The 15,632-nt window shown below is 36.2% G+C and overlaps 1 protein-coding gene across 1 annotated transcript in view; it reads left to right on the forward strand.

The window, feature by feature from the left end:
* Positions 1 to 15,632, forward strand: part of Slc2a13 (solute carrier family 2 member 13) — a 336,133-nt gene that overhangs the window by 308,898 nt on the left and 11,603 nt on the right. The gene's annotated exons all lie outside the window — the stretch shown is intronic.

Raw genomic sequence — 15,632 nt, forward strand, 5'->3', positions numbered from 1 at the left:
CTAAATAGATATTTCTCAAAGGAAGAAACACAAATGGCCAACAAATATATGAAAAAATGATCAACATCTCTAGCAATCAGAAATGCAAATCAAAACTACATTAAGATTTCATCTTACTCCAGTCAGAATGGCAATCATTAAGAATACAAATAATAATGCTGCAAAGGTGTGGAGGGAGAGGGCACACTCATATATTGTTGGTGGGACTGCAAATTATTACAACTACTCTCTGGCAAGCAGTATGGAAACTCCTAAAAAAGCTAAGAATGGAACCAGCACATGACCCAGGTATTCCACTCCTTGGTTTATATCCAAAAGATCTAAAAGCACTGCAGTACAGAGATAACGGCCAGCTCAATGTTTAGAGCAGTGCAATTCAGAGTAGCCAAGTTGTGGAACCTGACCAGATACCCATTAGCAGATGAATGGCTAAATAAAATGTATATAAATGGAGTTTTACTCAGTCATAAAGAAGAATGAAATTATGGCATTTGCTGGTAAAGGATAGACTGGACATCATCATGCTAAGTGAAAGAAACCAAACCCCAGAAGACCGAATGTAAAATGTTTTGTCATATGCAGAAGCAAGTGCAAAATATAGAAGAAAAAAAGTGGGGGTGGTGATTGTTCCATGAAAACAGAAGAGAGATCAGTGAAGTAGAGTAAGAGGATTGAGGGGGATGCAGAACCAGTGGAATGAAATTGATCAGGCTATTCTTTGTACCTATATAAATACACCAGAGTGAATTTCATCCTAAAGCAGTAGTTTTCTTTCTTTTTAAAAAAAATATATAAATAGAACAAAAACCAAAATAGAGGAAAGGGAACAGTTGGAGGGTAAGGGAAAGTACTGGGGACTGAAATGGAGCAATTATGTTTGCATAATTATGTCAAAATAAACCAAATATTATGTACAAATATAATGCACTAACAAGAAAAATTTTTTTAAAGAGTACAAATTCATCATCACATTATTTAATTCCCAATTCCTGTATTCACAAAACAGCCAGAATATAATACTGCCTTTTGCCTATTCAATTGCTGCAAATATTCTTCATTTCTATAAGTTGAGAGCTGTTCTCCTAGGTACCTCTATAAATGCAGGCAAGTGTTCTAAGCCCACTACTTTCGGAGTTTGTTCAGGTCCTACACAAGCCCATTCACTTTTGCCCATTGCTACCAGACCCTTCCCAAGGATGATACCACCCATGTCTTCTAATAGGTCTTTTCTGTTGTTACACTTGTGTATATGTTTGTTGGGAAATACAAAGCTCCCCCTCACCTGCCAGTTTATTTTAATTTCTGTATCAATAATTTTGCCACTTAGTCATAAGTGATTATAAATGATAAGAATGAACATTTAAATTCATCTATTTGTATTCTTATACCTAGAATACAACAAAAATCTATTTGATTATATAACAAATTTATTACTCAAAGGAACGATTACCTACAATTGTTACTTTTCAATACCTGCTCTTGATCAAAATACACAAAGTTCATGCCAAGAATAAAGAATAAAATGCATTACTAATTCTCTCCTTATATAAAATTGCTTTGTAAATAAACTTGAAGACTCTAAGGGAATGCTTTCATGACATGTCAAATAAGAAAATGATTAATTCATTCAACAAATATTTACTGAGCCCCAACTATGTACATTGTTCTACTTATGTAGTGTTCTTTTATTATGCTACTTTACATGTCACTGTACCAATCTCTGAGGCACACCAGTGATGCTGTAAGAGAGGAGGAAGGTTGGGCAGCCTCCACAGTGCAGAGGCCTCCCTAGGTGTGAAGTCACCTTTAGAAAGATGGGTGAAATATATGGTTGAGTGATATGATTTACTTTGCACCAGTACCAGGAACAGATTAAAAGGATTTTAAGGTGCTTTTAATACACCAAAAATTCATTTATTTAAATGTTTGAAAAAATCATCTTAGATTTAGGAGGATCTTAGTTTTATTTGTTTCATTGCTGATAATCAGTAAGGTGTTTCAGAGTTTCTATACAAATCAGAAAGTGAGAAAAAAAGGCAGTTGCCCTGAAAATGCTTAATTTGTGAAGCTATAATGTTTTCACGTTAGTAGTTATTTGAGATAAAATAATGTGAAACTACCTTACAGTTTATGGTTTTACAAAAGAATTTTGTCAATAACAGCTCAATTTGTGTTTTTAAGTAATTGCTGAGTACCCCCTTAAATATTGTTTTCATGCTCTAAGCAACTTCTTAGAAAAGTCTTTTTTTTTAATTTTAGTTACTGACATGACTATATCAGAGAAAATCAGTATATAGCAAGTGTTTTAGAGTATGTATTATTAAAAGACTGCCTTCTTATTATATTAGAATACTGTTATTCTTGTAGTACATTTGTAGTGTTGACATTACTGCCCTCAAATGAGTTTCCTACTTATTGAGAATGCTGCGTGATATTTTAACTTCCAGCTCATATATGCATCCTTTCTGTTCTAATTTGTATTGTGTGCTTTGGGACAAAATGGATCCCTAGTCAGAAGACAGTACAGAGGACACAGGCCCAAATCTGCCAAGATGATGCTCATTTTATTTCCTGATACCCTTTGAGCAGCATTTTATTCCACTCATTTTGGATACAGATTTCTGAATTATTTACATTCAACATTAGGAAGAATGCTAACTTGGGAGATTTAAGCAGTTTTCATCTCATCTCTTTTTCCATTTAAATTCCGTGAAAAGTAAAGCACCCCCAAAAAAGAGAGGTTTCCATATATTCCTGGCCTGGAAGGATGACTGTGTTGAAGGAGCAGGAAACAGCAGAGTGAGTTTCAAATGCTAACAATGCTATGTAATTTTGGGAAAGTTATTATATTTAAAAAGACTTTCTTGTACACAAAGATGTAAGCAGTGAGGCTATTGCTTTGAATTATTAGAAGAGTTAAAAGAGTTCATATATAGTAAGGTGTTTCGTATATGGTAAGGCTGTGTATAAATTATCAATTTCATCAATTGAGAATTCACGTCTACTCATGACATGTCTGTTGGGAGCACAGTTTTTAAAACTCAAATTTGCCAAAAAGCAGCTGTAGAATGGATTGAAAAGAATTAAAAAAAAAATATGCCATTGTTTATACAAGACAGCCCACAGTGACAGATAAATCAGCCTGCATTCATGCCCATGCACCTGCAAGGATGGATCATACAGTGCTCTCCTTATGGAAAAGTGCTGCTCCTTATACTGCCAATAACTAGAGTTAAATACATAAAGATTTCTTAGAATTTAGGAAATTTTGACAGCAAGTAATATCTCTCTTTTATGATGCTTACAATATAGTGGGAAAATTGGTGTCAGATGACCAAAGATCTGTTTAATGGGAACTGGTAAAAGTTTTTTTGTTTTATTTGATATTCATGGAGCAATTTAACTGTGTGTCAAGTGTGCTGAATACTGGTTCACGAAACCTAGAGAAAGAAAAGATAGCAGGTATTGTGTTCTTACTGCAATTATACTATTTATTGAGGGTTATAAAATCCACAAATAAGAGGAATAAAATACAATCAGGAGTGTGAAACCTTAATTGTGGAAAAACAAGTGAGTGGAAACTTGAGAGATGGTGTAACTTGCTATCATGAGATTTGTCACAGAGCAGTTACATGAAGGTCACATGGAACCCTGTTCCATAGAAATAATGTTGGCCCAGTGATAAATTGTACAAATTTAACTTTTTTTGGTTTGAAAAAATAATGTTTTAATTAAACTATTATTAAAGTATTATTATATTAAATCATAGGAAAGAACATAGGAAAGTTAATTCTAATTCAAAGTTATGTCCAATTTAAAGAAGAACATAGGAAAGCTATGCTATGTCCAATTCATTCTTCAATCTTTCATATTCCCATTCCCATTTTGTTCCCTTCATTCCTCTTTGTCTAATGCAGTGAACTTCTAGTCTTCCCTCCCCTCTGCTTATTGAGTTAGCATCTGCATATCATAGAGAACATTTAGCGTTTGGCTTATTGGGATTGGCTTACTTCATTAGCATGATAGTATCCAGTTCCATCCATTTACCAGAAAATGCTATAATTCATTCTTATTTATGGCTGAGAAAATTTCCATTGTGTATATGTACCACATTTTCTTTATCTATTATATGATTATGGACACCTAGGTTGGTTCCATAGCTTAGCTATTTTCAATTGTGCTGCTACTGATGTGACTACCTCACTACAGTATGCTGATTTTAAGTCCTTTGGGTATAGACCAAGGAGTGGGATAGTTGGGTCAAATGGTTGTTCCATTCTAAGTTTTCTAAGAAATCTCCATACTGCCTTCCATATTGATTGCACTTACTGTTGCTTGTATTCTTGATAGCTGCCATTCTGACTGGAATGAGATGAAATCTTAACAGTTTTGATTAGCACTTCTCTAATTACTAGAGATGTTGAACATTTTATCATATATTTGTTGATTGTTGTATATCTTCTTCTGAGAAGTATCTGTTCAGTTCCTTGGCCCATTTATTCATTGGGTTATTTATTTATTTGTTTGTTTGTTTTGGCATTAAGTTTTTTGAGTCCTTTATGAATCCTGGAGATTAGTTGCTCTGATGTGCATGTGGTAAAAATTTACTCCATTCTGTAGGCTCTCTCTTTACCTCATTGTTTCTTTTGATGAGAAGAAGCTTTTTAGTTTGAATCCATCCCATTTATTGATTTTATTTCTTATACTTTAGGAATCTTGTTAAGGAAGTCACAGAATAATCTGACATGATGAAGATATGGGCCTACTTTTCTTCTCTTAGGCACAGGGTCTCTGATCTAATTCCTATGTCTTTCATCCACTTTGAGTTGTTGTGTGTATGGTGAGAGAGAGTTTAATTTCATTTTATTACATATAGATTTCCAGTTTTTCCAGCACCATTTGTTGAAGAGGTGGGAAACACTCCAGTGTATGTTTTTGGCACCTTTGTCTAATATGAGATAACTGTATTTGTATGGGTTTGTCTCTGTGTCTTCTATAGCATTGGTCTACATGTCTGGTTTGGTGCCAATACCATGCCATTTTTATTACTATAGCTCTGTTGTATAATATAAAGTCTGATATTCTGAAGCCTCACTTTTCATGCTGAGGATTGCTTTGGCTATTCTGGGCCTCTTATTTCTCTGAATGAATTTCATGACAGTTCTATTTCTATGAACAACGCATGGGAATTTTAATAGGAATTGCATTACATATGCATTTTGGTAGTATGCCCATTTTGACAATATTAATTCTGCCCATCCAAAAACATGGGAGATTTTTCCATCTTCTAAGATCTTCTCCAATTTCTTTCCTTAGTGTTTGTTTGTAGTTTTTATTGTAGAGGTCTTCCACCTCTTTTGTTAGATTGATTCCCAAATATTTTTTTCTTTGAAGCTATTGTGAATGGAATAGTTTTCCTAATTTCTCTTTCAGTTGATTCATCACTGATATATAGGAATATAATTGATTTATGGGTGTTAATTTTATATACTACTATTTTGCTGAATTCATGAATCTAGTAATTTTCTGGTACAGTTTTTTGGCTCTTCTAAATATAGATTCATGTCATAGCAAATAGGGATAATTTAAGTTCTTCTTTTCTTATTCATATCCCTTTAGTTTCTTTCTTCTAACTGCTCTGCCTAGAATTTCAAGGACTGTGTTGCCTAGAAGTGGTGAAAGAGGGCATCCCTGATTTGTTCCAGAGTTTAGAGGGAAGGCTTTCAATTTCTTCTCCACTGAGAGTGATGTTGGCCCGGAGTTTAGCATATATAGCTTTTACAATGTTAAGGTATGTTCCTACTATCCCTAGTTTTTCTAGTGTTTTGAATATGAATAGATGCTGAATTTTGTCATATGCTTTTTCTGCACCTATAGAGATAATCATGTGATTCTTGTCTTTATGTCTAATGATGTGATGAATTAGGTTTATTGATTTCTGTATGTTGAACCAACGTTGCATCCCTAGGATAAACTCCATTTGATTATGGTGCATTATCTTTTTAGTATGTTTCTGTATGTAATTTGCCACAATTTGAGAATTTTTACATTTATGTTCTTTAAGGATATTGGTCTGAAGTTTTCTTTCCTGATGTGTCCTTGTCTGGTTTTGGTATCAGGGTGATACTAGCTTCATACAATGAGTTTGGAAGAGTTCTCTCCTTTTCAATTTCATGGAATAATTTGTGAAGGATTGATGTTAGTTCTTTGATGTTCTGGTTGAACTTGGCTGAGAATCCACCTGGTTCTGAGCATTTCTTTGTTGGTAGGGTTTGTATGGCATCTTCAGTTTCATTGCTTGAAATTGATCTGTTTAAATTTTCTATATCCTCCTGATTCAATATGGGTAGGTCATATGTCTCTAGAAATTTGTTGATGTTTTCAATATTTTTATTAGAGTATAAATTTTCAAAATATGTTCTGATTATTGTTTCTATTTCATTAATATCCATTCCATTTCATTGCAAATTTTTGTAAATTGGGTTTTCTTTCTTTTTCTTTGTCAGCTTGGCTAAGTGTTCACCAATTGTATGTATTAATTGTATTCATTTTTTCAAAGAACCAACTTTTGTTTTGATTTCAGTGACATCAGCTCTGATTTTAATTATTTACTGTCTTAGACTGTTTTTATTGTTAATTTGTTCTTATTTTTCTGGGGCTTTGACAGGTAACTTAGTTATTTGTTAACTTTCTATTCTTTTAATAAATGAGCTCAATCCAATGAACTTTCCTCTTAGCAGTGTCTGCATAGTGTCCCAGAGATTTTTATATGTTGTGCTGCTATTCTCATTTACCTCTAAGTATTTTTTTAAATTTCATCCCAGATTTCTTCCATTTGTCATTCAATACAGTATTATTTTCCTGGTGATAGAGCAGATTTTATTTTATCATTAATTTCTAATTTTATTTCATTATGATCTGATAAAATGCAAGGTATAATCTCTATTATTTTTGTAAATTTTTAAAAGTGACTTTATAGCCTAAGATATGGTCTGTTTAAGAGAAGGATCTTTATGCTACTGAGAAGAAAGTGTATTTAGTCATTGATGGATGAAATATCTATGTCTATTAAGTCTAAATTATTAATTGTATTTTTTAATTTTGTATTTCTTTAGTTTTTATTTGGATGATCTATCCAGTGGTGACAGAGATGTGTTATTGTCACCCAGTATTATTGTATTGTATTCTCTTTGATTCTTGAAATTTCTAAGAAAAGTTTATTTGATGTTAGTAGATGCTCTGCCACTGAGTTATAGCCCCAGCTCCTGAGGTAAAAATTTCATAAGTTAAAAATAAAGGAATACAAAACAATGGAAATAAACCAATCATACATCCCAGTCCTCAAAAATCTGATCCATGAAAAATAACTGGCTTCAAAAATGCTACAAATTAGAAAAAATACAAATATGGATATGTATAAATGTCATGAACCATTAAGATCACAATTGGACAGAGAAAAGAAAAAAAGAGGGAGGGAAAAAAATCTTCAAGATAAAGAATTGTTTCCTTGGAGTTCAAAAGATTCTCAGCTACTCTTCTCACCAGTGTTAGATGAGGTCATCTAGAGCTTGATGCCCCACCCTTCAGGTAGACTGCTGGAGTAAGGCAATCCTATAGGCAAAATTCTGGAGGTGGGGTTTGGGCTTAGGTATGCTCCCTGCTCTTCAATGAATGCAAAATTGGTCTGGAGATTTCAAATCAGTGTATCACCAGGGCCCAGCAATTGCCAGTCAATACTGGAAGACTGTACCACAGGGATCTCCCCTGGATTCCACTTGTGTGTTGGAGGAGCCAATTTCTTTCTTACTTCATACATCATCTGAGGACCCCATGTTTCCAGATCTCAGGTTCAGTGTCCAAACTCAATCTCTACTGTCCCTGCATTTTTTAATTCACAACTAGGCATGACACTCCTAGCCAGTCCTGCAAGCAGCTTAATTAAAGGGGGAGGGATAGAGCTGAGTGGGTTTCCATGACCAGTTGTTGCCTGTGTAAAAGTGATTTTCTCCTGGTCACTTAGCAGACTCTATGTCATGCAGTGTGGATTTTCAAGTATTTTGGGCCAAACTCTGGTTTGTCAGGAATCAGCTCCCCAGCTGCCAGCTCTTCCACCACATCTCCAAAATGGTTCCTTACTCTCCTCCCTGTACACTGCTAGGAGGGATGGGGCTTCTTTCCTGCACAAAAATATTGTGCAGTGCACCTTTCAATTTACTTGGGCAATGTCTTTGATCTCTAAACTCTCTGTTCCCAGACATGCCTCAGGCCTCCTAAAAATGTAGGTTCCTTTAATTCCCTTATCTCTCCACTTTGAACATGGAGGGGACCACTCTGGCTGGTGTCTCCAGCTGCAGCTGTGGTGCTGGGTATTTTTCCTTATTTTATTATGTCCAACCTTCTGAGTCCCCAGTCTGCTTTGAATATTCAGTATTAAATTCCAGTAAAGCTGGCCCCCCACCCACTTTTTTTTTTCCTTACCCACCTTGCTGAGAAGTTCCCTAAGTGCTTTCTTGGTTTCAGGCCACAGAGCATCCAGGAAGCTGAACTTCTCTATATCATCATCTTAAAACCTTAGTCTTTATTTTAGGACAGTCTTGCTGAGTTGCCCAGGCTGTCTCAAATTTGCAGTCTTCCTGCCTCGGCCTCCTGTGTCATTAGAATAATAAATATGTACCACAGTGTTCAGCCAGGTTGTAGGTTTAATAATGAATAAAGGAAATATGTGAAAAGCCAGATAGCTGGAAAGAGGACCAGCCAGGGAGTCAGAAGCAGAGCATAGGCAACATATGACTTTATAGGATGGGGAAATGGGATAACTTCCACTGCAAAGACTTGTCCCCTTGCCCACGCCCACAACGAGGCCTAAGTTGATCTCAGGCCCACCAGCCTATTGGAAGAGCAATAATCCCAATGACTTAGCTGACACAGGAAGATTTCAAGTTTGTGGCCAGCCTTAACAACTAAGTAAGGCTCTGTCTCAAACAATAAACAAGGGCTGATGGTGTAGCCCAGTGGTAATGTGCCCCTGGGTTCAATCTCTAGTACAATAAGTAAACAAACAAAGAAAAACTGGCTTTTAGCTTCAAACTTCTAAAGCTCTTGAAATTTAATTATGACTAATTTAATTGCCTCAATAATTCTAAATATTTTATTTTTACCCAAAACTTACAGTAAGTAACAAAATCCAATTTGTTTTTCAACTTCCTTTTTTGACAATCCTCTCTAGGAAAATTACAAAACAAAAACAGGGAGGGGCAGGGAGAAAAGCTAGGCAATAGGAAATCATGCAAGGCTGAGATATTCACCTTGGTCTATGTGTGTATCACAAGCTAGGAAATCATACTTTGCTATAAATATTCAGCTGTGTACATGTTAATAGTTTAAAAGTTCATGTTAGGTTATTAAGTAGGGACTGTGCCTACAGAACAGCAATTGAAAGTGGGAAGTAACAAGCCAAGTTTGTAATAGTAACTTTCCTGGTTTCTTTGATAGGATGCCCAGAAGTCTAAATTTCTTAAGGTTTGTGTTGCAGTAGTTTACATCATCCTAGTACTCTGAGTGGTTGTCCTTTTTTTTTTTTCCTTTATTTTATCCTCAGATAAAAGTAACAGTAACATTTCCTAGAAGATACTTTTATCTTTTTCCAGGTATCACTTCAATACCATTTTAAAATTCTGTTTAATCTGTTCATAAATTCCCACCAGTAAAGAACTATTAGAGTTAACATTTAAGGATAGCTAATTTGTGTTGAGGTGATAGCTTAGTGATCTTTTCCATAGCAATCACAGTCCTGCATGAATAACTGGATATGAAATCATGCTTCACTCACACAGTTCTCATTAATAAATTATCAAGTAAAGCATGTTCAGTAAACCCAACAGAAGACTGGGAAATATGTCACCCAAACCAATACATAGGGGCTGGGGTGTAGCTCAGTGGTAGAGCAATTGCATAGCACACGTGAGGCCATGGGTTCCATCCCCAGCACTGCAATGGGTGAAAAAATATATCACTTCTTCCCATAATAAGCTCTCCCATCTCTTTTCCAAAATCCTGGGTATTTTATAAACTCTTAGAGAGGGGCAGTGTTCTGTGTGTTTATCATGTCATCATAGTGAATAAAGAGGTAATACAAAAAGCATGTGTTGTGTAGGAAGCAAAGAACATTATTATTTCTGACTGTGGCAAGAGCAGTTGCATATTTGCACTGCTTTGTTTCTTTCTTTAGTTCTTTGGTTTACAACTATCCATATCAGATGGACCGATAATATAAAAGAAACAGGAAGAACTAGCTCTACATGGGAACTGGCTTGTGGGGTGGGTGTTTAGTGGGCAGAATAGAATTATTCCACATTCACAGAAGGCCTTCTAGATGTGTTACTAAAGGAAGTATTATGGGCCTCAAGACTAGAGCAGGCAAATACCATTTATTTGGTCTACAGTCAGGTAGTAGTCTAGTCATTCTGCTAGGAAAGATAGTTCTCTTACTCTTAAGAGAAACATGTCACCTTCTTGATAAGCTTCCACTGCTTTGTCCACCATAGCACCCTGCACACAGCTTTGTATTATTGTGCCATTTTTTGGTTTTGCTCTAAGATGTAATGCTGCATCAGAGAGCATGACTTTATTTCTAATCTCAACCCACACACTGATGTCAAAGTATTTTTGTTCCTTTTCGGGAGCATTATGTTCTTCCACAAGCAGTTGCTAAGCCAGGAAAGCATGAGGGTATTGTGCAATAATATCAGAATCTACATCTTCACTTTTTAGTTAGGATTTGTAGTGTTTATATTTTGAAGGTCAAGAATGATATCACCTTAGTCATTTGCTACATGTATGTATTGCTGAGTGCGCAACTGAGAAGTCAGTGCCTGCACTGCTTTCTAAAATCAGCACAAAGATGACAGTGGGTTTATTTGGCCATTTTTACACACAGAAACATGCACAGCCAGACAGGGAAAGCTGTGTGGGTAAGTGGAGTTCACCTTAGAATATGCTACTTACCATTCTCACAGCAATACCACATGCAGGAAAATATGATAGTAACAAAAATAGTAAAGAGAGGTTTTCAGTGCATTTTAGTTATCGCTATGAACATTCCTCCCCTACATACCTGCCTACTTTTCTTTTCCTGTTTTTTCTTCCTTCTTATGATTTTAATAATTCAAAAGACTACTTCAGTGGTGGGGAAATTAAGTTGGAAAATTATCAATCATGGGATTATATATCAGGAGATTGCTACTGTTGTTTCATACTTTCAAACAAATGTCAATGTTAAGGCTTCGTTTAACATTCAAGGATTATTTCTCAGGAGATTTATTATAGAGCATAATCTCTGGACTAGAAAATAATATATTTTAAAAATACAAAAATGTCTATTCTTTTGGCAGACACTTATAAGTTGCTCTTGTGCCAAGCAGTTATCGCCTTATTTAATCTCTATCAGGGACTCTTTTTTTTTTTAATAGAAAAATTGAAACACAGAGAAATTAAGTGATTTTTCCAAAGTTACACAGCTGGCCAGTGGTAGAAATGAAAAACAAATTCATATCTGACATTTGTTTGACCTTGTGTGCTCAGCCCCCTGTGTCATGCTGCAGTGCCTGGGGTGAGGGTCCAGCATAGGAGGAGGAGGATTTTATATCAAATGGGAGAATATTGAGCAATGGTATAAACAAGGACGATGAAACTGAGTGTGATGGAGGGAAGCAGCTTTCAGACAGCTGTGTGGTAGGCTCTATACTAACCCTGGAGGCCCAAGAGAATTACTAACCCTGGAGGCATGAGAATTAAGAGTCTGCTTTTAGTTAGAGGAAATGGCATGAGTAGAAGATGCTGGCTCTGGAAGGTATATTCATAAAATAAAGTCTAGTCTAGGTGGAGAATATGATTATGTATAGAATACAACAAAAAGCAGCTATGGCCAAATTTTGCAGGCCCTGTTGGAATTAGGGAAAAAATGGTTTTCGAGCAGCAAACTGGCTAGAACAGCTATAGTGTGGTAGGGCAGAAATTTGAAGAAAGATATGCTAGAAGCATAAAAAATAATTAGAGTATATTTATTTTCTATTATAGCACACATTTATTATGTCATAGTTTCTGTGGGTCAGGAATCCAGGCACAGCTTAGCTGGGTCCTCTGTTTAGGATCGTACAACACTCAGACAGAACAAGGCTCAATAGGGGATTATTCACTTTTGTTAGCAGAATTTAGTAACTTGTGGCTTTGTGTCAAAGCTGCCCTTATTTCCCTCCGGGGGCCTTCCAAAATAAGCCTTCTGCCTCCTACAACATAGAATCTTGCTTCTTTAAAGCCGCAAGGGAATGAAAGAGTTCAGCTTAACAGCACTACTATCTTACATACTTGACCACATATGTCTTGTCACCTTTGCCAGCTTCTGTTGAGTTAGACGCAAGTCACAGGTTCTTCCCACATTCAAGGGCAGAAGAATGCACAGGACATGAATATCAGGAAATGCAGATCAGAGGTCTGCTCTAGACTGTGCTGAGAAGAAGTGGTTTATGACACAAGCACTCAGATTCTGAATTGAGGTGCTTATTAGTGCAAATGGAAGAATCAGATTCAAGAAAGTATCTAGGAAATACTTTTTATTTGTGTTGAAGATTAAACCTAGAACCTTGTATATTAAAGTGAATGCTCTACTACTAAGCTACATCCACAGCCCATCAGAAATATGATTATGATTTCTGGCCTGTACTGTGTGAAATTGTATTCATTAATGTCATGTAAGACTCAAAAATATCTTTCTGTGTGTTAGGAAAATCCTTATTTCACAGATAAGGGCATAGCTTTGAAAAGCACTTTAGTCACATACATTCTAGCTTCACAGCTTGATGTCCCAACCTGGGATTTAACCTTCAGAATTTAGTGTCAGAGTACAAACTCTCAGCCACTGTGCTTTAGTTATACTTAAAAGCAAGGGGATCTAAAATGGATAAGAAAAGGCAGAAGATGATGCCAAGATTTTAAAACATGCAATTCAGAGAATGGTTATGTTAAGTAAAACAGAAATGGCTCGAGGGGCACTAGTCAAGTAATAATTGATTGTGCTTATACCATATGCCAGGCAGGATGCTAAGCATGCAGATGCACAATGCTCACACATATAGCAACATTTAATGTTCTAACAGCCTGGTAATAGTCCTTTCACCTATTTTACAGATTGAGGAAACAGGTCCATGCTTGTGTCCATCTAACTCAAGGTTCCATAAATACAATAATTGTGTTCTAATTACTGACACATTAAAAAGCACCCATCATATAAATTTTTGCATGAACACAACAAAGTAAGTGGTTAAGTCATAATTTGCAGTTATAGAAGCCCCACCTTTCCTCTTAGAATACATTTCATTGTAGCCACATTATGTTTAAAGGTATAGCAGGATATCTAGATGTGAATGTTCAACAGATACCTAAACCCCATCAATAGAGCTTGAAAAAAAAAAGTCAAGGATAAACTAAAAAGGGGTATCCACGTGGAGACTATAGTCTACAATTAGATGGGATGATGACAATAGAAGGCATAAGCGTAAAACTTCAGAGAACACTTTAAAAAGCAAAGAGGGAAGAGAAGGAAGGAAGGATATCAGAAATATCAACCACCACAGAGTAAATATAAGAGATCATAGATGGCATTTTGGTAAGCAGATTCAGGAAAATAGACCCCAACTAAGTCAGCTGGCAGGTGACACAGGGTATGGGAAAGGGTATGGGAAGGAAAGTGAGAATGTAGAGTTCATGAGTAGAAGTGCCTCTGTGATTTTGGAAGAGCTAGTAGTAGTAATATGAGAAGGTTAAACACTTGAATAGGAGAAATCTGTGTAATAGACAGAAGGGAAGGCTCAAGTAGGAAGAAACTAAAGATGACAGGAATAGGGGCTGGGGATGTGGCTCAAGCGGTAGCGCGCTCACCTGGCATGCGTGCGGCCCGGGTTCGATCCTCAGCACCACATACAAACAAAGATGTTGTGTCCGCCAATAACTAAAAGAAATAAATATTTAAAAAAAAAAGATGACAGGAATAGACTTTATGGAAAATAACCCCAGTGGATGCAGGCGAAGAATAAGATGCAAAATGATTGACACAAAGGGCAGTTCTTAGAAAAGATGAATAACATACCTCTGGATGGAGAAGAGCTCGCCTCTATTTTTTGTTTCTGGGAAAGATTTTTTTATTTTCAAAAAAGAAAAGTAGAGGTTGAGTAAAGAAAATTTTATGTTCAAACTGAAGGTCCTCAGTTCTCCTTTTTTCTTTGTATAGTACTTGGTTCCTTACACATGCTAAGCAAACACTCCACCACTGAGCCCTGTCCCTGACCCCCCTCAATTCTTCTTTAACAAGGAGACAAATCCATCTCCTTAGAAACCACAGGGAAAGATTTCAGGACTAGAAGATAGTAAGAAATCTTTTATTGAATAGAAACAACAGTTGACAAAAGTTTATTGACTACTTTGAAATAGGTAGGTAATTCAGTAGAGAAGACAATAAAGGATTAAATAAGCATCATTAGGGACCCCACTAAGATGAATCATCATGAAAGATTAATGGAGCCCACAAGCATAGTTTTATAACTTTGGCCAACTTATAATAAGTGGTTGTTGAAGGAAGTTAGTGATATCACACTGAGTTGGAAACTGAGATGGTAAGATGGCAAACAAGTATAGAGGAAGGATGGCTTCTACAGGCCAGTGAAGAGAGTAGAGTATTGGCATGGTCTGAGCTGAGTAATGAAGCAAATGCATACTGGAAGTTCAGAAACAAAAGTTTTGGCTGTAGTTCATATTATCAAAAGTAAGGAAATAAAGTGTGATCAGAAAGTGAATGTTCCAAAGTTTGATGTCTTAGAATAAAATATTACTTCCATCAAACTATAAAATGTGCGCACACGCGCGCTCTCTCTCTTTCCCTCTCTCTCTGCTTTTAGAATAAATAATGAAGTATTAGCCCAATGAATTAGATGGTTAAGAAGTAAAAATGAATGTGGTACAGTATGAAAGGAGGTAGAGAAAGGACTGACAAAGCATCTAAATCATCAAGACAGGTGGGATGTTATAAGTAGTTCATACACACTATAATAAAAGTAGGCTTGAATGTCAAGGTTCAGAAGTTGACAAAGACAGTGTTTTTGAGACTAGTCGTTTTTTGGGGGGTTTTTTTGTTGTTGTTGTTTTGGCTGGGGGATACCAGGGATTGAACCCAGGGACACATAACCACTGAGCCACATCCCAACACCCCCATTTTTTTTTTAATTTGTTGAGTTGCATAGGGCCTCAACAAGTTGCTGAGGATGGCTTTGAACTCGAAATCCTCCTGCCTTAGCCTTCTGAGCCACTGAGATTACAGGCATGAGCCCAGCCAGGACTAATTGTATCTTTAGGGGCAATTAAGGTAAAAAGATTTTAGTTCAATTTCAGAATTAATATAAACCAAGGACATTTTGCTTCACTATAGAACAAGAAGGTAAGATCATCAGGAATAACTGATGGAAAAGCAGTGACATTGAGCAGGAGACAGATGATTATTTGGAATCAGATCTAATCATTGTTACTGTTCTGTTTGCTTCCTTTATCCACCCTATCACCTCTTTAGAGCCCATGAGTTCTCATCCCCA

The sequence above is a fragment of the Marmota flaviventris genome, chromosome 3 (assembly GCF_047511675.1).
Source record: "Marmota flaviventris isolate mMarFla1 chromosome 3, mMarFla1.hap1, whole genome shotgun sequence".
Taxonomy (NCBI): Eukaryota; Metazoa; Chordata; class Mammalia; order Rodentia; family Sciuridae; genus Marmota; species Marmota flaviventris.